At 42.8% G+C, this 27,334-nt stretch overlaps 1 protein-coding gene across 1 annotated transcript in view; it reads left to right on the forward strand.

Annotated features, from left to right (window-relative positions):
* The first annotated feature begins 4,041 nt into the window (after nucleotides 1–4,041).
* Nucleotides 4,042–27,334, forward strand: part of APBB1IP (amyloid beta precursor protein binding family B member 1 interacting protein) — a 137,330-nt gene continuing 114,037 nt past the window's right edge. The window contains exon 1 of the mRNA XM_069729597.1: nucleotides 4,042–4,172. The gene's annotated coding sequence lies outside the window, so the exon portion shown is untranslated. The remainder of the gene's footprint in view (nucleotides 4,173–27,334) is intronic.

The raw sequence follows: 27,334 nt of genomic DNA on the forward strand, positions 1-27,334 counted from the left end.
GGTTAATATGCAGGGGTTAAAAAACAGTGGAAAAAGGTGTTGACAGTTCTTGGGGGTTAACTTGTCCTGTCAGACGTTTTTCACGACGTAGTTGTCCCAGAGCAGGAGATGGCACCGGGCACAGCTGGCGCAATGCTTGTCCAATATAATCCAGCAGGTAACGATGATCCGTCTTCTGGTGGCCAAGGTTGGTCTCAAGGAACCTTCTGCTGAGCCCTTAGTCCATATTCTGACTTGGCTGAAGGAGTGGGAGCCACTACACTGTCCGAACCCATCGTGGCCCAGAGGATATACACTGGTGAGTCGGAGCGCAGACGGCAGGTCGCTAGCTCGGAATGTTCAGCACCTAGCTTTGTGGTGACCAACAAGCACACCGCACATCTCTTCTCACAGTCTTTAGCAGCGGTGCTGAGGAAGCTCGGGAGCGGGTCTGCATTATCTCTATATTCGAGGGCCGAAGCACTCCCTTCCCCCGCTGTGTGCTGTCCCTTCCCATCGAATCTGCCTGTTTCTGCATGCTGCATCCCCCAAATCTTAGCCACGCCCCCTGATTCTGGCTGCAATGATTGGTCCGGTCTTTTATGCTTTCCCCCGGACAACAGAGGAGACAGCCCCGACAGTTCCGGACCAGGCACAAGAAAGGTACCCGTGGCACTGTCCCTCTTCTTACAGTGACACCATGAGATTTCACCCTAATTAGTCAAGTCATAATGAACCAAAGCAACTTTTCAACTGATTCTGAGGTCCATCAGTGTATCAAGTAATTCTGTGCTGAGACAAAACCCAACACCTAAAAATGTGATATTACAGATTCAGCAAAACACAACCTTACATGCTTCCATCTACAGGAGCTTTATGTGTGGCATCCCAGGAGTTTGAGTACTACAGTAGTGCTGCCTTCCTCTCGGGGAGGGTTGTGCTATGCCTGGAAACAAGAGGGATCTGTTTGGCAGGTAAATCACACACACAATACCTTCTGAATCCAGGCCAGGAGGGGGAGCTCAATACCCTGTTTTAGGGTAGCTTCCCTGAATAAAGATCCTGGTCTGAGGAGGAGCAAGATCAGTTGAGAGTGAACAGAGACAGGAAAGGAGCAGAGGAGAGATTTCAGGGCTCAAGGAGGCTGTAAGTGGGCCTCCGAGGAGCCAAAGCGCAGAAACCGGGTACCGGAGCCCGAGGCTGGAGAGAACTGTAAGACACCTAGCAGAACCGGAGGGCACAGAACTACATGTATACTGCCCAAAATTAAGCCTGGGCAGAGACCCCATAAGGAATGGCTCAAGCTGCCTACCACACAGGTACCTGTCCCAGGATAGGGGAAAGAACCAGGACCTTGTTAGGACATTACAGACAGCAAGGGACTATAGCAAGTGCGCAGTGGAAGGCTTCCAACCTGACTTGCCAAGAGGATTCCACTTGTTTCTGGGCTGCCTGGACTCCTAATGTACCTGTTGCCGGTACCCTGGACTATAGCCTGCCAACTACAGTAAACCACGTAAAGACTTTACTACTTGTATCCTTTACTCATTGACCGACAAACACCATCATCACCATACACTCTAAGACCCCTGGGGACCCCGCTTCACCTGTGGGAAGCGCCACCATCATTGCTGCAACAACATCCCCCAGGGAACCCCTTTAAAGTAGCGTCAGTCCCCCTATTGACCGAACACCACATTTGGCGTCACGACAGACTTATTCACAATTCCCCTTTTAAAGACCGTTCCCTTTTACAGTGAGTCCCAGGGCCACGGACCGGATCGCAGCCACCGTGACATCCCCTTTAATAGCCGACCGGACCTGATACTGAGTACCCTGCCCTGGTGGGCGACTCATATGACCTTCTATCTTAAATCCATATCGCTCACCTTTTCTTATTCGGACAATCATTCTTACAGATATCTCAAACAGTTTGAAGGGGCTTCAACAGAAGAATATTTCTTCAGGACTGGACTGGACTTCAGAAGACTGGGATAAAGTTATTTTCTCTGATCAAACCTCCATTCAAACTGTTTGGGACATCTGGAAGAAGGATTGGAGAAGAAGAGGTGAGCAATACCATGAGTATTCTTCATACTAAACTGAAAAGATGAATCCAAAATATTGTTTGATTGACAATTATCTAAAAACACCATTGTCCTGAATATGGATTACCTACTGTAACATTGTGTTGAAATGGAGCCTTTCTTGATAATTTATTAAACAAAAATCATTTTATCTGTTACAAAGGATAAGAGCTGCAATGATTTAAAACTAGACATAGATTAGGGATGATAGCTAGACAGATAGATAGATAGATAGATAGATAGATAGATAGATAGATAGATAGATAGATAGATAGTAAGATAGATAGATGGATAACAGATATATAGATAATAGATAGATAATAGAAAAATAGACAGATGGATAGATATAATAGATAGATAGATAGATAGATAGATAGATAGATAGATAGATAGATAGATAGATAGATAGATAGAAAAATAGATGGATAACAGATAGATAGATAATATATAGATAGATAGAAAGAAAAATAGATGGATGATAGATAGATAGATAGATAGATAGATAGATAGATAGATAGATAAGATAGATAGTAAGATAGATAGATGGATAACAGATATATAGATAATAGATAGATAATAGAAAAATAGACAGATGGATAGATAGAATATATAGATAGATAGAATATATAGATAGATAGAATAGGTAGATAGATAGGTTCCAGAGTGAAACAATAGATCTGTAATAGTGTTGAGCGAACGTGTTTGGACAAGGTGTTATCTGAGCATGCTCAGGTGCTAACAGTGTGTCTTCAGCGTGCTCGAATTACATGTTCGAGTCGCCACGGCTGCATGTCTGATGGCTGTTTGACAGCCACAACACATGCAGGGATTACCTAACAGCCATGAGGCATGCAGTCGCGGGGACTTGAACATATAATTCGAGCTCGCCGTAGACACTCTGTTAGCACCTGAGCATGCTCAGATAACATCTTATCCCAGCACACTCGCTCATCACTACTCTGCCACAATCTCTTGCTCCACTAGATGGCGACTGTGGGGTGTAACATTACGCAGGTATAATGATGTCTTATCTTGAACGTTGAATTTCCGATGATTTATGTTATTTTTATATGTTGCTCTTTTCTCCAGCACGAGGTGGATCTTTCGCTTCTGTGCGGCCACCTCTTACATAATGTCATTCTCTGCCGTGCTGCCTCTCCGTTATCGCTGGCAGAGGATCATGTAGCTTTCACTAAGGCCCTACATGTCAGGAATATCAATGGGATGGTAATGGCTGTAGGTGGCTGAGCTGACACGGCTCGTGCGGCTCCGCTGGATGCCTGCCAGTAATCGCCGAGCTCCAACTGCTGCACACATTCTGCGGAGACTTGTAGAAATTGTGCATTAAAGGAGGCAAATCTACGTTCACTTCACTAATGTCATAAATTATCCCTAGATGGGTTTTTCTTTTCAGTATTATTATGTAGAACATTGAGTCCAATCCCTATCTCCAGCTAAAGTGATACTACAACACCCAATATGTCCTAACAGAAACTTTAGGTATCATGTATAAACTTTCTTATAGTAGTCAGCTACAGAAACGTCTACCTGCCCCTTTAGAATTCTCTAAAAAATACGTGAGTTACATTAGCGCCCCCTAGTTACACTTTTACAGGAAGTCCTGACTTTATGATAGATTTCTTCACATCTGATTCGTAAATTAAAGAATCCTTTTGTTTTTAAAGGAGAACTATTTAAAGAGGTATTCCGCTTTGTGAGAACATGTAATGTTGCAGCTTGTCCATGACTGGGGCGGAGTTTTAATGCCAAATATCACCAAAAAGACAAGGGTGGCGCTGTGTCTACAAAAAAAAAGACTCTATTTTCAAATTTTTGGCAACCTTGTTATATGTTTTCGTAGTTGTTAAAAATAATCCAAAATATACATCTGATGATTGTGAAAGATAAGCCTGCATAGAAGACACACCTTCCCCGCTCTTTGCTAATTACGCACACCACTTCCTCTTTGGGGGAGGGGAAGGTATGGTAAGCCCAAAGAAGAAGTTTTACAGTAACTCATAAATACTCATGTCTAAAAGGCAACACACATTTCTTATAGATTCTGTCTTATTCCAGAAAGGACGGCGTTAAACCTCTAAAAAAAAGGTAAGTGGCAATCTGCGATCTATTACTTTTACTATGGTAACTAATGTACGTCTGTTAATCAGAGAGATCAGATTATCAAAAAGGATAAATTATGTGAAATCGGGTTTCCAAATGAACTAATCTCAGTGCCTTGGGATATGATTTTTATAATACGTTCTAGAAAGGATTATTTACAGTAAAAGCTATATTGTGAAAGATTATACAGATTCATGCAAAACGTTTTATGATTATCTAAGAATGACATATATCTTAAATACATATTGATAGTTTGCTGTAACATTATGATGAAATGAAGCTTGCTGATTTTAAAATAAATTACAGTATATGTTTGAGAAAGGATTCTTCACAGTAAAAGTAATAATGTTATCAAGAGCAGAGTCATCAAACAAAGTTGTGAGATCTTTTACGGGGCTATCTGCAATTTATTCTTAGTACATCTATAAGATTATCATAAAGGAGAAATTATATGTAATTGATGATTTTATTGAACTAATCTCAGTGACATGGAATACATTTTTTATTACATGTTTTAGTTAGGATTCTTTACGGTTAAAGTTTTACTATGATAGATATTAGAGATTCATCCGAAATGTCTTATTATCTAAGGATGACATATTCTTAAATATACCGTATATATTTCTAGTTCACCGTAACATTATGTTGAAATGTATCTTTCCTTGCTGATCTAATTTACATTCTATGCTCCAGAAAGGATTCTTTACAATAAAGCTTCATTCACATGTCGGTATTTGGCCAGTATTTTGCATCAGATTTTGTATATCACAAACCAGGAGTAGAACTTACAAAGTAAAAATATGATTGAAATACTGACACCTGTTTTGGAGACACTCCTGGTTTTGGCAAACAAATACTGATGAAATACTGATCAAAAATACTGACGTGTGTATGAGACCTAAAATATTAATGTTATAAAGGACAAAGAATCATTAGAAACATTGTTTGATTATATATGAATAACATTTTTCTGAAATGTCTATTTGTAATTTATGCTAACATTATGCTAAAGTGGAGTTTGTCTTGGTGATTTATATAAATGTGTCTTGGGCCTTCTTAACACATGCTGGTGATTCCTGTACTGGAAAAGCTATTACTGTGAGATCCGTGGTTTGTGTCCGTGTGCCATCTGTGTGTCCATTTGCTGTACGTGTCCATGTGTCCTTGTATCACATCTGTGTGAAATCCATGTGTTGTCCATGTGCCGCATCCATGTGACACGTACCGGCGCCTGGGAAAAGCGGTACAGTTAGCGCTGTTCCCTGGTGCCAGGTGCTGAAGGCAGCTGTCATTGTCACCTGGTCTCTCTGAGATCAGCGTGACCAGGCTACAATGAGGCTAGTTGTATTCAGCACGTGCTGTGTACATCATATATAAAATAAATAATAATGAAAATAAAATGGCGTGGGCTCCTGCATAATTTTTTGAACCAGCAAAGGGAAAGCCAACTGCTGAGGGCTAATGTTAATATACTGGGAATGGGCCAATAGCCATAAATGTTCCCAGGCTGTTAATATCAGCTCACAGCTGTTTGTTTAACCTTTACTGGTTATTATAGGGGAGTCCCCCCTAAAAAAAAATTGATGTGGGGTCCTCCCTATAATAAAAAAAACAGCAAAGACTAAACAGACAGCTATAGGCTGATACTAATAGCCTGGAAAGAGGTCATGGATATTGGCCCCCTACCAGGCGACCAACATCAGCTCTCAGCCACCCCAGAAATAGCACATGCATAAGATATGCCAATTCTGGTGCTTAGCCTCCACTCTTCTCACTGTTTTATGGCCACTGACATCAAGCACAGAGGTTAGTGATGGAGAGGCACCTATAAGACACCCCCATCCATGTCATCCATGTGTCATCAGTGTGCACGTTTTCCATACGCATTTTGTCCGTGCTGTACAAAAAAAAAGTGTCTGTGGGTTTTTCCGTCCTTAAAAATGGACCACATACAGACATAAAAAATGGATGTGTGAAGTAGGCCTTAGAAAGGATTCTTCACACTAAAAGTAATGCTAACGTTTGCAAAGATTAATCAAAATGCTGTTTGTTAGGAAATTATCTAAAACAACATTTTTTGATTACCGTATATTGTTTTTTAATCTACAGTAACATTATGTTGAAATGGAGCCTTTCTTGATGATCTTTAGAAATGCCATTTTGTCTATTAGGATGGATTATTTGCATTAAGAGCTGCAATGTTCAAGAGTTGGCCATAGATGAGAGATTTTAAATGGCTGCTATCTGATTGTTATACCTTGATCTGTGGCTCAGTCTGGGTATAAATTAATAGGAGGCAGATCTATTATTTGGCATCACAAAAACACGGCAGATCAACTTTTTCACAGATACAGTGGGGAAAACAAGTATTTAGTCAGCCACCAAATGTGCAAGTTCTCCAAATTAAAAAGATGAGAGAGGCCTGTTATTGACATCATAGGTATGTTGGTGTGATGAAATCAACTGTGGGAGCAATAATAAGAAAATGGAAGACACACAAGACCACTGATAATCTCCCTCGATCTGGGGCTCCAAGCAAGATCTCACCCATGGGGTCAAAATGATCACAAGAATGGTGAGCAAAAATCCCTGAATCACACGGGGGACCTAGTGAATGACCTGCATAGAGCTGGGACCACCGTAACAAAGGCTACCATCAGTAACACACTACGCCGCCAGGGACTCAGATCCTGCAGTGCCAGACGTGTCCCACTGCTTAAGCCAGTTCATGTCCGGGCCCGTCTGAAGTTTGCTAGAGAGCATTTGGATTAACCAGAAGAGTATTGGGAGAATGTCATATGGTCTGATGAAACCAAAGTAGAAATGTTTGGTAGAAACAAAACTCATCATGTTTGGAGGAGACAGAATGCGGAGTTGCATCCAAAGAACACCATACCTACTGTGAATCATGGGGGTGGCAACATGATGCTTTGGGGCTGTTTCTCTGCAAAGGGACCAAGATGATTGATCCGTGTACATGAAAGAATGAATGGGGCCATGTATCGTGAGGTTTTGAGTGCAAACCTCCTTCCATCAGCAAAGGCATTGAAGATGAAACATGGATGGGTCTTTCAGCATGATAATGATCCCAAGAACACCACCAGGGCAACGAAAGAGTGGCTTCATAAGAAGGTCTTGGAGTGGCCTAGCCAGTCTCCAGATCTCAACCCCATAGAAAACCTTTGGAGGGAGTTAAAAGTCCGTGTTGCCCAGCGACAGGCCCAAAACATCACTGCTCTAGAGGAGATCTGCATGGAGGAATGGGTCAACATACCAACAACAGTGTGTGCCAACCTTGTGAAGACTTACAGAAAACGTTTGACCACTATCATTGCCAAAAAAGGATATTTAACAAAATATTGAGATGAACTTTTGTTAATGACCAAATACTTATTATTCCACCATAGTTTGCAAAATAAATCTTGCCAAATCAGACAAGGTGATTTTCTGGATTTGTTTTCTCATTTTGACTCTCATAGTTGTGGTCTACCTATGATCTCAATTACAGGCCTCGCTCATCTTTTTAAGTGGACAAACTTGCACAATTGGTGGCTGACTAAATACTATTGTCCCCACTGTATCTGTGTTGAAATGGTGGTGGCATATTGCAGAAATTAAATTAACCTTTTCTGTTGTCCAAAATGGATAATATATGGTTAGGTTACCTAACCACGTGGCAGATATTTTTTGCAGCTGAAATCTAATCCATATATGTGAATGGAGCTGCCTGTGTAGCCTGCATGCTATGAATGAAATGAATTGTATTTGTAGACGCTTCTACAATGGACATCTGCCCCGTGAGAACTTACCCCAAAGAGAGACTGTACTCAAGTATATAAGATCATTAGAAATGCTGGCCCATTTGGCTTAATTCTACTAATTCTTTTTTTCCCCTACAATTAATTTTTCTATAAAAATACCATATAAGAAAAGTTAATAATACGAAAAATATTCTAAATAAATTTAGTGGAAGAGATGAATAATATTAATTCTGATGTTGCCTCGTGTTTAGCGGTGCCGTACACAGTTTAATTATCCTGGGCAATTTTAATCATGAATTTTAAGTGGCATTGCATTTTACATTATTCTTAGTCTGATGAAGTGAATAATTAGTACCCGCTCACCAAACGCTCAATATAATTAACCCTTCGTCTATGCAAAGAAGGGTTGGAGAAAATATCAAATATGGACACAATTGGAGGGCTGTCTGATTGAGGATGAATAATTGTTGGTTTGGGGCTTTTCACTTGTGATATGGAAAGTATGGCATATAAGATCAGTGGCATGTGGCTTTGGTGGTCAAAATCATTTACTTTTTTTTTCTTTAATTTTAATATCAATATCACAACGGTGGGTATCATTACCCCAACTGATCAGGAGTTTGCACAGGCGCTGCAGCCTCATCGTCATTTACATCGTATTTTATGCTGATTTGGATTTGCTCTCCCGGTATTTTTTTAGCTTTGCTAAATATAGCAATTTTGTCCAAAAGCGCAAAGTTTTATTCCCCAGCAGTGCCGCCACTAAATGTACTGAGGATGACATGGCTGCAGAACTCACCAGAGCACCACGTCCTCTTCAAACAGCTCTCAGAAGCTACAGATCTATTAATATAAAAGTCTGGATAACCCCTTTAATTGCTGTGTGGGGAGTAATTATGGAGGGTGCAGAGTTGAACTTGGGGCCTTCAAACCAATGTTAACCCAAAAATACAATTAACAAACTGATAGAAGTAGTTTATATCATTTTTTTAACCCTTTCCCGACCCATGACGCCACGTAGGCGTCATGAAAGTCGGTGCCAATCCGACCCATGACGCCTATGTGGCGTCATGGAAAGATCGCGTCCCTGCAGATCGGGTGAAAGGGTTAACTCCAATTTCACCCGATCTGCAGGGACAGGGGGAGTGGTAGTTTAGCCCAGGGGGGGTGGCTTCACCCCCTCGTGGCTACGATCGCTCTGATTGGCTGTTGAAAGTGAAACTGCCAATCAGAGCGATTTGTAATATTTCACCTATTATAACTGGTGAAATATTACAATCCAGCCATGGCCGATGCTGCAATATCATCGGCCATGGCTGGAAACACTAATGTGCCCCCATCCCACCCCACCGATCGCCCCCCCAGCCCTCCGATCTGTCCGGTACACTGCTCCGGCTCCCCTCCGTCCTGTGCTCCGCTCCCCCCATGCTCTTGTCCGCTTCCCCCGTGCTCCAATCACCCTCCCCGTGCTCCAATCACCCCCCCTGCACTCCGATCCACCCCCCTCCGTGCTCCGTTACACCCCCCCATGCTCCGTTCCACCCCCCACGTGCTCCGTTCCACCCCCCCGTGCTCCGTTCCACCCCTCCCGTGCTCCGATTCACCCCCCCATGCTCCGATCCCCCCCCGTGCTCCCTCTACCCCATCATACTTACCGATCCTGCCGGGGTCCGTCCATCTTCTCCCCGGGCGCCGCCATCTTCCAAAATGGCCGGCCGGCAGATTCGTTCCAAAGTGCATTTTGATCACTGAGATAGATTATATCTCAGTGATCAAAATAAAAAAAATAATAAATGACCCCCCACCTTTGTCACCCCCATAGGTAGGGACAATAAAAAAATAAAGAATTTTTTTTTCCACTAATGTTAGAATAGGGTTAGGGTTAGGGGTAGGGTTAGGGCTAGGGCTAGGGTTAGGGTTAGGGGTAGGGCTAGGGTTAGGGCTAGGGTTAGGGTTAGGGCTAGGGTTAGGGGTAGGGGTAGGGTTAGGGCTAGGGTTAGGGCTAGGGTTAGGGCTAGGGTTAGGGTTAGGGTTTCGGTATGTGCACACGTATTCTGGTCCTCTGCGGATTTTTCCGCTGCGGATTTGATAAATCCGCAGTGCTAAACCGCTGCGGATTTATGGCGGATTTACCGCGTTTTTTCTGCGCATTTCACTGCGGTTTTACAACTGTGATTTTCTATTTGAGCAGTTGTAAAACCGCTGCGGAATCCGCACAAAGAAGTGACATGCTGCGGAATGTAAACCGCTGCGTTTCCGTGCAGTTTTTCCGCAGCATGTGTACAGCGATTTTTGTTTCCCAAATGTTTACATTGAACTGTAAACTCATGGGAAACTGCTGCGGATCTGCAGCGTTTTCCGCAGCATGTGCACATACCTTTAGAATTGAGCTATGTGCACACGGTGCGGATTTGGCTGCGGATCCGCAGCAGTGTTCCATCAGGTTTACAGTACCATGTAAACATATGGAAACCAAATCCGCTGTGCCCATGGTGCGGAAAATACCGCGCAGAAACGCTGCGTTGTATTTTCCGCACCATGTCAATTCTTTGTGCGGATTCCGCAGCGTTTTACACCTGTTCCTCAATAGGAATCCGCAGGTGAAATCCGCACAAAAAACACTGGAAATCAGCGGAAAATCCGCAGGTAAAATGCAGTGCCTTTTACCTGCGGATTTTTCAAAAATGATGCTGAAAAATTTCACACGAATCCGCAACGTGGGCACATAGCCTTAGGGTTAGGGTTGGAATTAGGGTTGTGGTTAGGGGTGTGATTAGGGTTATGGCTACAGTTGGGATTAGGGTTAGGGGTGTGGGGGGGTTAGTGTTGGAGTTAGAATTGAGGGGTTTCCACTGTTTAGGCACATCAGGGGTCTCCAAACGCGTCATGGCGCCACCATTGATTCCAGCCAATCTTGTATTCAAAAAGTCAAATGGTGCTCCCTCAATTCCGAGCTCTGACGTGTGCCCAAACAGTGGTTTACCCCCACACATGGGGTACCAGCATACTCAGGATAAACTGCACAACAATTACTGGGGTCCAATTTCTCCTGTTACCCTTGGGAAAATAAAAAATTCTGGGCTAAATAATTATTTTTGAGGAAAGAAAACGTATTTATTATTTTCACGGCTCTGCGTTATAAACTTCTATGAAGCACTTGGGGGTTCAAAGTGCTCACCACACATCTAGATAAGTTCCTTTCGGGGTCTAGTTTCCAAAATGGGGTCACCTGTGGGGGGTTTCTACTGTTTAGCCACATCAGGGGCTCTGCAAACGCAACGTGACGCCCGCAGAGCATTCCATCAAAGTCTGCATTTCAAAACATCACTACTTCAATTCCGAGCCCTGGCATGTGCCCAAACAGTAGTTTACCCCCACATATGGGGTATCACCGTACTCAGGAGAAACTGGACAACAAATATTGGGGTCAAATTTCTCCTGTTACCCTTGGGAAAATTAAAAAATTCTGCGCTAAATAATTATTTTTGAGGAAAGAAAACGTATTTATCATTTTCGCGGCTCTGCATTATAAACTTCTGTGAAGCACTTGGGGGTTCAAAGTGCTCACCACACATCTAGATAAGTTCCTTTCGGGGTCTAGTTTCCAAAATGGGGTCACTTGTGGGGGGTTTCTACTGTTTAGCCACATCAGGGGCTCTGCAAACGCAACGTGACGCCCACAGAGCATTCCATCAAAGTCTGCATTTCAAAACGTCACTACTTCAATTCCGAGCCCCGGCATGTGCCCAAACAGTGGTTTACCCCCACATATGGGGTATCAGCGTACTCAGGAGAAACTGGACAACAACTTTTGGGGTCAAATTTCTCCTGATACCCTTGGAAAAATAAAAAATTGCAGGCTAAAAGATCATTTTTGAGAAAATAACTTTTTATTTTTATTTTCATGGCTCTGCGTTATAAACTTCTGTGAAGCACTTGGGGGTTCAAAGTCCTCACCACACATCTAGATTAGTTCCTTTGGTGGACTAGTTTCCAAAATGGGGTCATTTCTGGGGGATCTCCAATGTTTAGGCACACAGGGGCTCTCCAAACGTGACATGATGTCCGCTAATGATTGGAGCTAATTTTCCATTTAAAAAGCCAAATGGCGTGCCTTCCCTTCCGAGCCCTGCCGTGCGCCCAAACAGTGGTTTACCCCCACATATGGGGTATCAGCGTACTCAGGACAAACTGGACAACAACATTTGGGGTCCAATTTCTCCTATTACCCTTGGCAAAATAGGAAATTCCAGGCTAAAAAATCATTTTTGAGGAAAGAAAAATTATTTTTTATTTTCATGGCTCTGCATTATAAACTTCTGTGAAGCACCTGGGGGTTTAAAGTGCTCAATATGCATCTAGATAAGTTCCTTGGGGGGTCTAGTTTCCAAAATGGGGTCACTTGTGGGGGAGCTCCAATGTTTAGGCACACAGGGGCTCTCCAAACGCGACATGGTGTCCGCTAACAATTCGAGCTAATTTTCCATTCAAAGAGTCAAATGGCGCGCCTTCCCTTCCGAGCCCTGCCGAGTGCCCAAACAGTGGTTTACCCCACATATGAGGTATCAGCGTACTCGGGAGAAATTGCCAAACAAATTTTATGATCCATTTTATCCTATTGCCCATGTGAAAATGAAAAAATTGAGGCGAAAAGAATTTTTTTGTGAAAAAAAAGTACTTTTTCATTTTTACAGACAAATTTGTGAAGCACCTGAGGGTTTAAAGTGCTCACTTGGCATCTAAATAAGTTCCTTGGGGGGTCTAGTTTCCAAAATGCGGTCACTTGTGGGGGAGCGCCAATGTTTAGGCACACAGGAGCTCTCCAAACGCGACATGGTGTCCGCTAACGATGGAGATAATTTTTCATTCAAAAAGTCAAATGGTGCTCCTTCCCTTCCGAGCCTTACCATGTGCCCAAACAGTGGTTTACCCCCACATGTGAGGTATTGGTCTACTCAGGAGAAATTGCCCAACACATTTTAGGATCCATTTTATCCTGTTGCCCATGTGAAAATGAAAAAATTGAGGCTAAAAGAATTTTTTTGTGAAAAAAAAGTACTTTTTCATTTTTACGGATCAATTTGTGAAGCACCTGGGGGTTCAAAGTGCTCACTATGCATCTAGATAAGTTCCTTGGGGCGTCTAGTTTCCAAAATGGGGTCACTTGTGGGGGAGCTCCAATTTTTAGGCACACGGGGGCTCTCCAAACGTGACATGGTGTCCGCTAAAGAGTGGAGCCAATTTTTGATTCAAAAAGTCAAATGGCGCTCCTTCGCTTTCAAGCCCTGCCGTGCGCCCAAACAGTGGTTTACCCCCACATATGAGGTATCAGCGTACTCAGGACAAATTGGACAACAACTTTCGTGGTTCAGTTTCTCCTTTTACCATTGGGAAAATAAAAAAATTGTTGCTAAAAGATAATTTTTGTGACTAAAAAGTTAAATGTTCATTTTTTCCTTCCATGTTGCTTCTGCTGCTGTGAAGCACCTGAAGGGTTAATAAACTTCTGGAATGTGGTTTTGAGTACCTTGAGGGGTGCAGTTTTTAGAATGGTGTCACTTTTGGGTATTTTCAGCCATATAGACCCCTCAAACTGACTTCAAATGTGAGGTGGTCCCTAAAAAAAATGGTTTTGTAAATTTCGTTGTAAAAATGAGAAATCGCTGGTCAAATTTTAACCCTTATAACTTCCTAGCAAAAAAAAATTTTGTTTCCAAAATTGTGCTGATGTAAAGTAAACATGTGGGAAATGTTATTTATTAACTATTTTGTGTCACATAACTCTGGTTTAACAGAATAAAAATTCAAAATGTGAAAATTGCGAAATTTTCAAAATTTTCGCCAAATTTCCATTTTTATCACAAATAAACACAGAATTTATTGACCTAAATTTACCACTAACATGAAGCCCAGTATGTCACGAAAAAACAATCTCAGAACCGCTAGGATCCGTTGAAGCGTTCCTGAGTTATTACCTCATAAAGGGACACTGGTCAGAATTGCAAAAAACGGCAAGGTCTTTAAGGTCAAAATAGGCTGGGTCATGAAGGGGTTAAAGGATAAACTTTGTGTACATTGTAGTATGAGTACATCTGCCAAAATTTGAACTTGGTAGTTGGCTCAAATTTGGACTGCACGTTAATATGTTCTGGAGCGTTATTAGACCTCAGAGCATAATAAATGTAGGGGTTAAAAAATAAAAAAATATATATTGTACTCAGCTTGTCGCTCACTTGTGCCACCGCTGCAGCTCCCCACCCGTTCCTCCATTGGCTGTCTCCATATCTGGTCTCTTCTGGTCTTCCATCACTCTTCGACGGTGTAAATCAAGTCATGACATCCTGAAGTCAAGACATGTATCGACCGAAGCCTACGCAGCAGAGTGAATGAAGACCAGAAGACATCAGAGCCAGAGATGTTCAAGAGGACCAGATGTGGAGGTTGGAAGAGGGACAGGTGGGCAGTGAGGTAAGTGTACAATTTGCTTTATTTTTTAACCGCTTTAAAGTTTTGGGGTAAAATTCAAGATGAATTTGATTTACCTTGATCTGATTCGCTCACCTTGAGCACCTTGGTACACAGAACGTTCCCTTTTATATATATAGTATAGCATGCTCATTCTTTATAATGCAGTGTGTGCTCCAAAGGTCATCATTTTTCATGAATTTAGACATTCTTTGGCAATAATATACAGTTAGGGCCAGAAATATTTGGACAGTGACACAAGTTTTGTTATTTTAGCTGTTTACAAAAACATGTTCAGAAATACAATTATATATATAATATGGGCTGAAAGTGCACACTCCCAGCTGCAATATGATAGTTTCCACATCCAAATCGGAGAAAGGGTTTAGGAATCATAGCTCTGTAATGCATAGCATCCTCTTTTTCAAGGGACCAAAAGTAATTGGACAATGGACTCTAAGGGCTGCAATTAACTCTGAAGGCGTCTCCCTCGTTAACCTGTAATCAATGAAGTAGTTAAAAGGTCAGGGGTGGATTCCAGGTGTGTGGATTTGCATTTGGAAGCTGTTGCTGTGAGCAGACAACATGCGGTCAAAGGAACTCTCAAATGAGGTGAAGCAGAACATCCTGAGGCTGAAAAAAAAAGAAAAAATCCATCAGAGAGATAGCAGACATGCTTGGAGTAGCAAAATCAACAGTTGGGTACATTCTGAGAAAAAAGGAATTGACTGGTGAGCTTGGGAACTCAAAAAGGCCTGGGCGTCCACGGATGACAACAGTGGTGGATGATCGCCGCATACTTAATTTGGTGAAGAAGAACCCGTTCACAACATCAACTGAAGTCCAGAACACTCTCAGTGAAGTAGGTGTGTCTGTCTCTAAGTCAACAGTAAAGAGAAGACTCCATGACAGTAAATACAAAGGGTTCACATCTAGATGCAAACCATTCATCAATACCAAAAATAGACAGGCCAGAGTTAAATTAGCAGAAAAACACCTCAAGAAGCCAGCACAGTTCTGGAAAAGTATTCTATGGACAGATGAGACAAAGATCAACCTGTACCAGAATGATGGGAAGAAAAAAGTTTGGAGAAGAAAGGGAACGGCACATGATCCAAGGCACACCACATCCTCTGTAAAACATGGTGGAGGCAACGTGATGGCATGGGCATGCATGGCTTTCAATGGCACTGGGTCACTTGTGTTTATTGATGACATAAGAGCAGACAAGAGTAGCCGGATGAATTCTGAAGTGTACCGGGATATACTTTCAGCCCAGATTCAGCCAAATGCTGCAAAGTTGATTGGACGGCGCTTCATAGTACAGATGGACAATGACCCCAAGCATACATCCAAAGCTACCCAGGAGTTCATGAGTGCCAAAAAGTGGAACATTCTGCAATGGCCAAGTCAATCTCCAGATCTAAACCCAATTGAGCATGCATTTCACTTGCTCAAATCCAGACTTAAGACAGAAAGACCCACAAACAAGCAAGACCTGAAGGCTGTGGCTGTAAAGGCCTGGCAAAACATTAAGAAGGAGGAAACCCTGCGTTTGGTGATGTCCATGGGTTCCAGACTTAAGGCAGTGATTGCCTCCAAAGGATTTGCAACAAAATATTGAAAATAAAAATATTTTGTTTGGGTTATGTTTATTTGTCCAATTACTTTTGACCTCCTAAAATGTGGAGTGTTTGTAAAGAAATGTGTACAATTCCTACATTTTCTATCAGATATTTTTGTTCAACCCTTCAAATTAAATGTTACAATCTGCACTTGAATTCTGTTGTAGAGGTTTCATTTCAAATCCAATGTGGTGGCATGCAGAGCCCAACTCGCGAAAATTGTGTCACTGTCCAAATATTTCTGGCCCTAACTGTATACACATGCAGCATGTTGAACTACTTATATTCTGTCAATTCAGAGTTACGGCCTGTGTGACACTCCAGAGCTGTATTCATATTTCTGCTAGCCATAAACAGCTGATGTGTTTTTAGAGGCTCTCTCACACAAGCGAATAAATCGGATGAGTGCAATCAGATTAAAAATAAAATTGCACTCGGCCCAGTGTTTATACCATGGGGCAGTGCACATGTGCGATTATTTTCTGATTTGGGATGCAAAAACAATCGCAGCATGCTCTAAAAGGCATCGAGAATCGGATCGCATGCATCCATACAAGTCTATGAAACATTGCACTGCACTTGGATGTCAACCAAGTGCAATGCGAATCCCACAGACGCCAGAAAGAAACCACCGGAGCACTAAGCGGAGGAGGACATGACTTTGGGAGGGGTGGACCTTTAACTCCTGCAACTTTGTTTGCATAGCGGTGTAGATTTTAAGCAAGAGTGATGTTGCTTTAAGAGAAAGGAACTCAGTGTGTCTGTGCATGGTGTGTTACGGTGAGGAGGGTTGTGCTTATATATACTAGGTAACTCTGCTTCTCTCCCTCTTACTATCACTGATGAACTGGAGGAAGCATTACCTGCCCTCCCACCCTGTTTATAATCACTGTACTAAAACGTTGCAATTATTACTTGTATACTGATGAATGCTTTATTGTATTTTTTGTATTTGCAATGTATATCTTGTACCAGGTTGAATTTTATCATGCCTATAAAGAGTTAGCATTAGCATTAACCTTCTAAGCCCAAGGGAAGGGAAATCCTTCAGCTATGGTTCCCTAGAGGTTTCCTCCACAGGGTTTTTTTCCTCTCCTGAGTGCTGTAGGATGACTCTTTGTGAGTCAGAGGTTTGACAAGTTTTGTCCCCTTAATGCTTTTGCAGGGACTTCTAGTTTATAAGTTTACAAAAGTTAAATGTGACTTGGAATGTATAACCCCTCACAGCTTTGCAGATTAGGAGTCAGGAGGAAGTTGCAGACAAGTTAAGATGGACTCATTTTAACTAATAGAGGATGTAAAACCTCATGGTGGTGAACAGGCTCGGCTTTCGTGGCCAGCCTCAAGGATGTTGTAATGGTAATGTCAGTCAGGGGTGGGCACAGTGGTTAAGCACGGAAGTGAGGATAATAGGGTCATTGGTGCCCTGAAAGTTTACTGTCTCTGCTTGAATGGCAAGCAAGTGTGTGCCGCCCCTTTATGGCTGTATGTCAGACAGCTGGGGATATCACAGTACTTGTGAATCCCAATGTACTAGCACTTCACCTGACTCCTACTGTGATTTAAATAAAAGCTGTGGCAATTTTGACAACCAAAATAATGTGTTTTGTGTATTTATTCTAGAGCCTAGGTTTATTGTAATTATGGTGGTTTTAAGATGGAGTGAGGTCCGTCCCATATCCAAAAAGACATGGTAGAGATGGAGAAATTACTTTCTCCATCTACTCTACACCTGTCATATGATTATCTCATGCGAGAGCATTGGAGCGCAGAGCACTGAACTCGGCCCATAACATATCACATCCGATGCTCTCACGCTAGTGTTACTCAAGCTCAAGATACATTACCCATAGATGTGCTCCTATAACGTAGGTGCAATTATTTTGTTCCCAGATTACAGTACCATGCCTGGTATAAAGACTGCACTTTAGCAATGTATAGGCACAGCAAAGCATGATGGGAGATTACAGCTCCAAAGCCTGGATATGGGCAATATTAATAATGTATTGTGCAATTTTAGCAACTTAACATACAATATTTCTAACATGACACTGCAACATATATTTACTCAACTTTTACTTTAGAATTATTCAAAAACTGAGTAATGTTCCTAGGTATTCCTCCAAAAAAATATGTTTAATCACAGAAATTCTGTTTAATGCTGGTAATTCAATGGCTGGCGCTGACATCTATCGACAGATCAGTGACTTCTGTACCACTGAGCTTTATTGATGGGGTGTGACTGCCGATGTCATGCTGAATGATAGTGGGCTCGCTGTTGCCTAACTGCAGGGAGCCGGCTGTCAATCAGCATGACCCCTGTCATGATCCCAATGGCAGGGGATCACTAAAGGACAAGCACAGATACAAACAAGCTCTAGGGCGATGGAACCTGAGCTGACCGCGACCCTGAACCTAACACACAAATAAAAGTAGCCGGGGAACGTGCCTACGATGATCCTAGACGTCTCGCTCCAGCCGAAGATCTAACTTCACCTATTAGAAGAAACAGACCTCTCTTGCCTCCAGAGAAATCCCCCACAGAAATAGCAGCCCCCCACATATAATGACGGTGAAATGAGAGGAAAGCACATACGCAGTATGAAAACAGTTTCAGCAAAATGAGGCCCGCTAAAGCTAGATAGCAGAGGATACAAAAGTGAACTGCGCGGTCAGCGAAAAACCCTTCAAAAAACCATCCTGAAATTACTTGAACTCATGTGCCAACTCATGGTACATGAGGAGCAATTTCAGCCCACTAGAGCAACCAGCAGCAAGAATCACATATCTGCAGGCTGGACTAAAAACCAAATAAAGCAAAACACCAAAACAGGAAAATCCAAACTTAGCTTGACCAGAAGGTTCTAGGAGCAGGGAGCAGAGGTAACAAGACACACTGGATACATTGATAACCGGCGAGGAAATGCCAGCAAAGCCAGGTTAAATAGGAAACTCCCATATGCTGATGGAACAGGTGGAACCCAGAAACCCAGGAAAGACAAGTCACCCAGTACCATCAGTAACCACCAGAGGGAGCCCAAAACCAGAACTCACAACAGTACCCCCCCCTTGAGGAGGGGTCACCGAACCCTCACGAGAACCACCAGGGCGACCAGGATGAGCCCTATGAAAAGCGCGAACCAAATCATCAGCATGAACATCCGAGGTAACCACCCAAGAATTATCCTCCTGACCATAACCCTTCCACTTGACCAAATACTGGAGTTTCCGTCTGGAAACACGAGAATCCAAGATCTTCTCCACAACATACTCCAATTCTCCCTCCACCAGCACTGGAGCAGGAGGCTCAAGAGAAGGAACAACAGGTACCTCATACTTCCGCAACAACAACCGATGAAACACATTATGAATAGCAAACGATGCCGGGAGATCCAAACGAAACGACACAGGGTTAAGAATTTCCAAAATCCTATAGGGACCGATGAACCGAGGCTTGAACTTAGGAGAAGAGACCTTCATAGGAACAAAACGAGAAGACAACCACACCAAGTCACCAACAAGAAGTCGAGGACCCACGCGGCGATGGCGATTAGCAAACTGCTGAGCCTTCTCCTGGGACAACTTCAAATTGTCCACCACATGACTCCAAATCCGATGCAACCTATCCACCACCATGTCCACTCCAGGACAATCAGAAGGTTCCACCTGACCAGAGGAAAAACGAGGATGAAACCCCGAATTACAAAAGAAAGGAGAAACCAAGGTAGCAGAACTAGCCCGATTATTAAGGGCAAACTCGGCCAGCGGCAAAAAGGTAACCCAGTCATCCTGATCAGCAGAAACAAAACACCTTAAATAAGTTTCCAAGGTCTGATTAGTTCGTTCAGTCTGGCCATTCGTCTGAGGATGGAATGCAGACGAAAAGGACAAATCAATGCCCATCTTAGCACAGAACGTCCGCCAAAATCTAGACACAAACTGGGATCCCCTGTCAGAAACGATGTTCTCAGGAATCCCATGCAAACGAACCACATTCTGAAAAAACAGAGGGACCAACTCAGAGGAGGAAGGCAACTTAGGCAAGGGTACCAGATGAACCATTTTAGAAAAGCGATCACACACAACCCAGATGACGGACATTTTTTGAGAGACAGGGAGATCCGAAATAAAGTCCATGGAAATGTGCGTCCAAGGCCTCTTCGGGATAGGCAAAGGTGACAACAATCCACTGGCCCGAGAACAGCAAGGCTTAGCCCGAGCACAAACCTCACAAGACTGCACAAAAGAACGCACATCCCTCGACAAGGAAGGCCACCAAAAAGACCTGGCCACCAAGTCTCTAGTACCAAATATTCCAGGATGACCTGCCAACGCAGAAGAATGGACCTCGGAGATGACTCTACTGGTCCAATTATCCGGAACAAACAGTCTCTCAGGCGGACAACGATCAGGTTTAGCCGCCTGAAACTCCTGCAAAGCACGTCGCAAGTCTGGGGAGACAGCAGACAAAATCACCCCATCCCTAAGGATACCAGAGGGCTCAGAATTTCCAAGGGAGTCAGGCACAAAACTCCTAGAAAGAGCATCCGCCTTCACATTCTTTGAACCTGGCAGGTATGAAACCACAAAATTGAAAGAGAGAAAAACAGTGACCAACGAGCCTGTCTAGGATTCAGACGCCTGGCAGACTCAAGGTAAATCAAATTTTTGTGATCAGTCAAGACCACCACACGATGTCTAGCACCCTCTAGCCAATGACGCCACTCCTCAAATGCCCACTTCATGGCCAAAAGTTCCCGATTACCAACATCATAATTCCGCTCAGCCGGCGAAAACTTTCTAGAAAAAAACGCGCATGGCTTCATCACTGAGCCATCAGAGCTTCTCTGTGACAAAACCGCCCCCGCTCCAATCTCGGAAGCATCAACCTCAACCTGAAAAGGGAGCAAAACATCTGGCTGACGCAACACAGGAGCAGAAGAAAACCGGCGCTTAAGTTCCTGAAAGGCCTCCACAGCCGCAGGAGACCAATTAGCAACATCAGCACCCTTCTTAGTCAAATCCGTCAAAGGCTTAACAACACTAGAAAAATTAGTTATAAAACGACGATAGAAATTAGCAAAGCCCAAGAACTTCTGTAGACTCTTAAGAGATGTAGGCTGCGTCCAGTCACAAATAGCCTGAACCTTGACGGGATCCATCTCAATAGTAGAAGGGGAAAAAATATACCCCAAGAAAGAAATCTTCTGGACTCCAAAGAGACACTTTGAGCCCTTTACAAACAAGGAATTGGCCCGCAGGACCCGAAACACCTTCCTGACCTGCTGAACATGAGACTCCCAGTCATCAGAAAAAACCAAAATATCATCCAAATACACAATCATAAATTTATCCAGATATTCACGGAAAATATCGTGCATAAAGGACTGGAAGACTGAAGGAGCATTAGAAAGTCCAAAAGGCATTACCAAATACTCAAAATGGCCCTCAGGCGTATTAAATGCGGTTTTCCACTCATCACCTTGCTTTATTCGTATAAGATTATACGCACCCCGAAGATCAATCTTAGTGAACCATTTAGCCCCCTTAATGCGAGCAAACAAATCAGTCAACAATGGCAAAGGATACTGATATTTTACGGTAATCTTATTCAAAAGACGATAATCTACACAAGGCCTCAAGGAACCATCTTTCTTGGCCACGAAAAAAAAACCTGCTCCCAAAGGGGACAAAGATGGACGGATATGTCCCTTTTCCAAGGACTCCTTAACATAATCCCGCATAGCAGTATGCTCTGGCACTGACAGATTGAACAAACGACCTTTAGGAAATTTACTGCCTGGAATTAAATTTATAGCACAATCGCAATCCCTGTGAGGAGGAAGCGAACTGAGCTTAGGCTCCTCAAAAACATCCCGATAGTCAGACAAAAACACAGGAATCTCAGAAGGAGTAGATGAAGCGATAGAAATCGGAGGTGCATCATCATGAACCCCCTGACAACCCCAGCTTAACACAGACATTAATTTCCAGTCAAGGACTGGATTATGAGTTTGTAACCATGGCAGACCAAGTACTAGAACATCATGCAAATTATACAGTACCAGGAAGCGAATCACCTCCTGATGAACGGGAGTCATACGCATGGTCACTTGTGTCCAGTACTGAGGTTTATTCATAGCCAAAGGTGTAGAGTCAATTCCCTTCAAAGGAATAGGGACTTCCAGAGGCTCCAGACTAAACCCACAGCGATTGGCAAATGACCAATCCATAAGACTCAGGGCAGCGCCTGAATCCACATAGGCATCGACGGAAATGGATGATAATGAACAAATCAGAGTCACAGACAGAATGAACTTAGACTGTAAAGTACTAATGGCAACAGACTTATCAACCTTTTTTGTGCGTTTAGAGCATGCTGATATAACATGAGCTGAATCACCACAATAAAAGCACAACCCTTTTTTCCGCCTATACTTTTGCCGTTCACTTCTGGACTGAATTCTATCACATTGCATTATCTCAGGTGACGGTTCAGACGACACCGCCAAATGATGCACAGGTTTGCGCTCCCGTAAACGCCGATCAATCTGAACAGCCATAGTCATAGACTCATTCAGACCAGCAGGCACAGGGAACCCCACCATAACATCTTTAATGGCTTCAGAAAGGCCATCTCTAAACTTTGCAGCCAGAGCGCACTCATTCCACTGAGTAAGTACCGACCACTTCCGAAATTTTTGACAATAAATTTCTGCTTCATCTTGCCCCTGAGAGAGGGCCAACAAAGCTTTTTCAGCCTGAATCTCTTGGTTAGGTTCCTCATAGAGCAAACCCAATGCCAGAAAAAACGCATCCGCATTAAGCAACGCAGGGTCCCCTGGTGCCAATGCAAATGCCCAATCCTGAGGGTCACCCCGCAGGAAAGATATAATTATCTTGACTTGCTGAGCAGGGTCTCCAGAGGAGCGAGATTTCAAAGAAAGAAACAACTTGTAATTGTTCCTAAAATTCAGAAAACGAGATCTATCTCCAGAAAAAAACTCTGGGACAGGAATTCTAGGTTCAGACATAGGAGCATGTACAACAAAATCCTGTATATTTTGAACCTTAGTGGCAAGATTATTCAGGCTGGAAGCCAAACTCTGGACGTCCATGATAAACAGCTGGGATCAGAGCCATTCAAAGATTAAGAGGAGGAGGAAGTAGCCAGGCTGCAATAAGGCTAGGCAGCAAACTCTGAGGGAAAGAGAAAGAAAAAAAAAAAAAAAACTTCCTCAGACTACTTATCCTCCTACTTCAGCCAATACAATTAACACTTTGTAGGCCGGTTATACTGTCATGATCCCAATGGCAGGGGATCACTAAAGGACAAGCACAGATACAAACAAGCTCTAGGGCGATGGAACCTGAGCTGACCGCGACCCTGAACCTAACACACAAATAAAAGTAGCCGGGGAACGTGCCTACGATGATCCTAGACGTCTCGCTCCAGCCGAAGATCTAACTTCACCTATTAGAAGAAACACAGACCTCTCTTGCCTCCAGAGAAATCCCCCACAGAAATAGCAGCCCCCCACATATAATGACGGTGAAATGAGAGGAAAGCACATACGCAGTATGAAAACAGTTTCAGCAAAATGAGGCCCGCTAAAGCTAGATAGCAGAGGATACAAAAGTGAACTGCGCGGTCAGCGAAAAACCCTTCAAAAAACCATCCTGAAATTACTTGAACTCATGTGCCAACTCATGGTACATGAGGAGCAATTTCAGCCCACTAGAGCAACCAGCAGCAAGAATCACATATCTGCAGGCTGGACTAAAAACCAAATAAAGCAAAACACCAAAACAGGAAAATCCAAACTTAGCTTGACCAGAAGGTTCTAGGAGCAGGGAGCAGAGGTAACAAGACACACTGGATACATTGATAACCGGCGAGGAAATGCCAGCAAAGCCAGGTTAAATAGGAAACTCCCATATGCTGATGGAACAGGTGGAACCCAGAAACCCAGGAAAGACAAGTCACCCAGTACCATCAGTAACCACCAGAGGGAGCCCAAAAACAGAACTCACAACAGACCCCATCTAGAAAGCAGCCTGGAAGAGGAAGAGCTGCTCTGTTGATGGGGAGTGACTGCTGATGTCATGATGAATGATAGTGGGATCCCTGCTGCCTTATTGCAGGGAGCCGGCTGTCAATCATGCGGAGGCATCTGCATACATCCGCATGGCCTGCATACCCAATGTTAAAGATAGAGTACGCAGGACGCATGCCGACATAGCCAGAGCTGAAGGAAAAGGTGCGGCAGTGGGCGGGTCTTAATGTATGAACTACGCAGCCCTCCGCAAAGTCCTCGTCCGCAAATGTGAAACTAGATTAAGTAAATTATTTAAATGATAAATAATGAAACATCGTAAAGTCTACAAGGCAAATACTGGACAGCGGAGGAAACGCGCAAAGGTTTTTATCTTCAGGAGTGCACCTCTCCACTTCTTCCTGATTTCCTGGGTGCGGGGTCAGTGCGCTGACAGTTTGGATCAGAGGCATGGCTGCACCGCTGGTCCAAACTGTCCAATGCTGCAGCATGATCACTTTTCCTCTACAGCTTGGGAGAAGCTCAGGTGGATCTTGCAGCCTATGAAGCATAGCACCTGCAAGCATTATGCGCTCTTTGCTAGATAGCTAACTTTGAGTATAGAATGAAAAATCTGTCTGTTCCTGAAAATGGAAAGAATTATAAAAAATAGGTAAATTGCACAGTTGCAAAGCACTTGGCAATTGTAAGCATTTAAGAACATAAAACAACCCCTCTAACAAACATCCGAGGAACCCTGTGTACACAGGAAATATGTTCTGCGATGACAGACAGGAGCATTGTGGCTACACACTAAAACTGCAGCCTGGGCTACAACACACTAAAGTCATTGACTTGTGAAATTTGTGTGTAATTATATAGCAATATCCTAAAAATCCTAAAAATCAAAATATAAAACAGTTTAAAAAAAAAAGAAGTTATCTTGTGTTACTTAATTTTAATTATGGCCAGTGCAGATGTTCTAGATTGCTATGGACAAGTCTGACAACCATTCTATCCCCTCCTATGTATTTATAGGACTAGTAATGCGCATGAGGGGCCACTACTCCCAGTACAGTGAATGGCACATGAGTCATGCAAACACATAGGACGTCTGTTCTTGTGATTGATGGGTGTCCCACGGCTGCACCACCACCTACCATAAATTTATCACCTATACTGAGCATAGGTGGTAACATTGTTGGTGGAATGATGACTTAAAAGAGGACCCATCATCAGATAAAAATAGGTCAGTTTTCGCTCCTATTTTATTCCCTTTGTTCCCCCGAGTATTCAATTTTTTGTTTTAAAATCCTCCTTATGGATATGGCCTTTTTATTTAGGGATAATTTTCATAGTATTTACTAAGGGGGCGTGGCCCACAATTATGCAGAGCAGTCTAAAGACACGCCCCAGAGGATCCGGTGAGCCATGCCCCTCCTTGGTAAAGACCATAAAATTAGCACTAAAGAAAAAGTCCCATAACTCTGGAACCATGTTGCGAATTAAAAAGAAGAATAACATAAGAGCAAAAACTGGACACCTTTGATCTAGGGATAGGTCCTCTTTAAAGTTGCATGTCCATGCCTCCATCATATTACGTTTTTTCTGCATTTTTAAAAAATTGCAATGTCTAAGCTACTGCAATGCCCTGCTCATGGGGTAAGCGATATAGCTAATCAGAAGAACTATACTATACTTCTAATTGGAGGTATTTGCTAATATTATTACTATTATTACACCTAGAACATACTGGGATATGATCTTGGAGATGGAAAAAACCATTTAAGTATTACCATCTATTACCACTTCATGCATTATGTACCATAAAGTATATTTTCAACATTTATTTTTATACTGCACTTTTACCCCCACTGAATTAAAGAACAAATCTTCTGTCGTATCGGCAGGTAGTTTTAAAGCAAAATTTAGTGTAAGCCTAGATGTGGCGTTTGTGTCCTGACACTGATTTGCACATGATACGACCATGAACCTCAGAATAATTGTTTTACTTATATACGTGAGTTTTCCTTAATCCAGTGATCAAGTCCCATGCACCATGGTGTTCTTGCTCAGTAGGGTCTCCCACTAGGCCCAAAAATGGTAGTGGCTCTCCTGTTAGATTACTGGATTAAGTTTACTGTTATTCCAACAAAAGTGGGAAAAAAGGAATGAAGAAATTGGTGGACCCTACGGGTGTGTTTAAAGGTCTGCTTATTCTTCATTGGTAACCATCTAGAGCAGTGTTTCTCAAACTCTAGTCCTCAGGGGCCCCAGCTGTTTTCAGGATTTTCTTAGTATTCCACAGTTAAGAGCACCTGTGGCCATTTTTGCTGCCCTGATAATAGTTACGTTACCTGCGTAATACTAAGGAAATCCTGGAAACATGACGTGTTGGGAGCCGTGAGGACTGGAGTTTGGGAAACATTGAGCTACACATTATCAGTAGAAGACAAATGTTTATGGTGTTATACACTGACAAGCAAAAGGGTAACAGTTTTTTAACTTTTGACTTTCAGGCTCCATAACTCACCAGTCACTTCTGCTTTGAACGTGAGACTGCCATCATTTTATAGACAATCATATTGGCTATCTCATACATAAACTTGACTTGCAACTATTCAGCATATGATTAGTCATGTAGATTCTTGTCATTTCACTGTATTGCTACTGTTTTGCTCCTGATGGTGGAAAAATCTTTTTTTCCTGTATATTACAAAATTCAGAGTGTTCTCACATTCCCTAAAAGTTCAGTGTGTTATTAGGTTGAGTTTCACGGGGCTAGCGGGGATCTCACTGAGGTCACCGCAGTTCAGCTCGACTGGGAACGCAGCCTCAGTGACCAGAGGTAACCTTGATGACGTCACCGCCGGTCACTGAGGCTGCGCTTGCAGAAGTTCAGTCACCAGTTGTTCTCAGCCTGGATAGTCAAATCTTGGCATCGTCCAGGTTGAAAACACTTTAAAAAATTTTCATATAGACATTCTGCCTGAGCTCTAAAAAATCTTTCTAATTATATATGCAGTTTGTATTGTGAAATCTGGTGGTAGATGCACTTTAGTGCTGAATAGGGGAAAAGGAGTGACTGCTACTCTGAGAACATAGTTCTCAGTATTTTTATTATTTATGAGGACTTCCCACTGTAGATTATTTTTAGACCTTTAGGTAAACAAATCTTATTTAGGAGAACTAGTAACTAACTCCTGAACTGCTATATAAGGGAAAGAAAACTCTGCTAATCACCTATAAGTCTTGGATTG

This window comes from Ranitomeya imitator, chromosome 6 (assembly GCF_032444005.1).
Source record: "Ranitomeya imitator isolate aRanImi1 chromosome 6, aRanImi1.pri, whole genome shotgun sequence".
Taxonomy (NCBI): domain Eukaryota; kingdom Metazoa; phylum Chordata; class Amphibia; order Anura; family Dendrobatidae; genus Ranitomeya; species Ranitomeya imitator.